The sequence below is a fragment of the Tenrec ecaudatus genome, chromosome 5 (assembly GCF_050624435.1).
Source record: "Tenrec ecaudatus isolate mTenEca1 chromosome 5, mTenEca1.hap1, whole genome shotgun sequence".
Taxonomy (NCBI): domain Eukaryota; kingdom Metazoa; phylum Chordata; class Mammalia; order Afrosoricida; family Tenrecidae; genus Tenrec; species Tenrec ecaudatus.
The window spans coordinates 180,731,557-180,732,250 of NC_134534.1; the positions used below are offsets into that span (position 1 = coordinate 180,731,557).

General features: G+C 40.2%; 1 non-coding gene across 1 annotated transcript; it reads left to right on the forward strand.

Annotated features, from left to right (window-relative positions):
• Nucleotides 1-270: 270 nt before the first annotated feature.
• Nucleotides 271-331, forward strand: LOC142449548 (U7 small nuclear RNA). Its single transcript, XR_012784697.1, has one exon. It is a non-coding gene; the product is annotated as a U7 small nuclear RNA (small nuclear RNA).
• The last annotated feature ends 363 nt before the right edge of the window (nucleotides 332-694 follow it).

A 694-nucleotide genomic window follows, 5' to 3' on the forward strand; every position in this document is an offset into this window, starting at 1 on the left:
TTCCCTTGTTTCCTGCCAAAGTCCATGAGTCGTTGGACCGCCTCATACAAACATTCCAACAAGAGACAGGTGCTCGGTCAGGTGGGCATGTTGCCAATAATGATTGTAAATGCCACACGAGAATTAGGTGAACGGCTTCGATGCTTTACATTCTTGTAAACCAGAAAACTCTCCCCTAATCCACTTCCCACAATACTCTGGGCAAGTACTAGGTGCTCAGTTGGTTGAGTGAATGGCAGTTGTCAATGACCTAACAAAAAAATATTGTGTCAGTGTTACAGCTCTTTTAGAATTTGTCTAGCAGGTTTTCTGATTTTCCCGGAAAACCCACACACACCAGTAAAGCATTTCTTTAACAAATATATATATATATATATATATATATATATTGTGTTAATACATAAGAATATTGATAGATGACGCATGACTCAGCAGGGTTTGGTTCTATTGTACATCAGGTTCATATGATCAGAGCTGACTCAATGAGCTAACAAACTGTAGACAACAGGTTAAGGATAACATTGTGGGAACCCAAAGGTTGACCATTTACTAGCAGGAGCACACCATTCTAAACCTCCCAGAAACTCTTGGTTTCACACTATCACGATGCAGCAGTTGTTTACAGAAGCAGAATCCAAACCTTATGTAGCGAATATCATACATTGTTCTTGTCTGTAGGGGAACCACCAGTCAG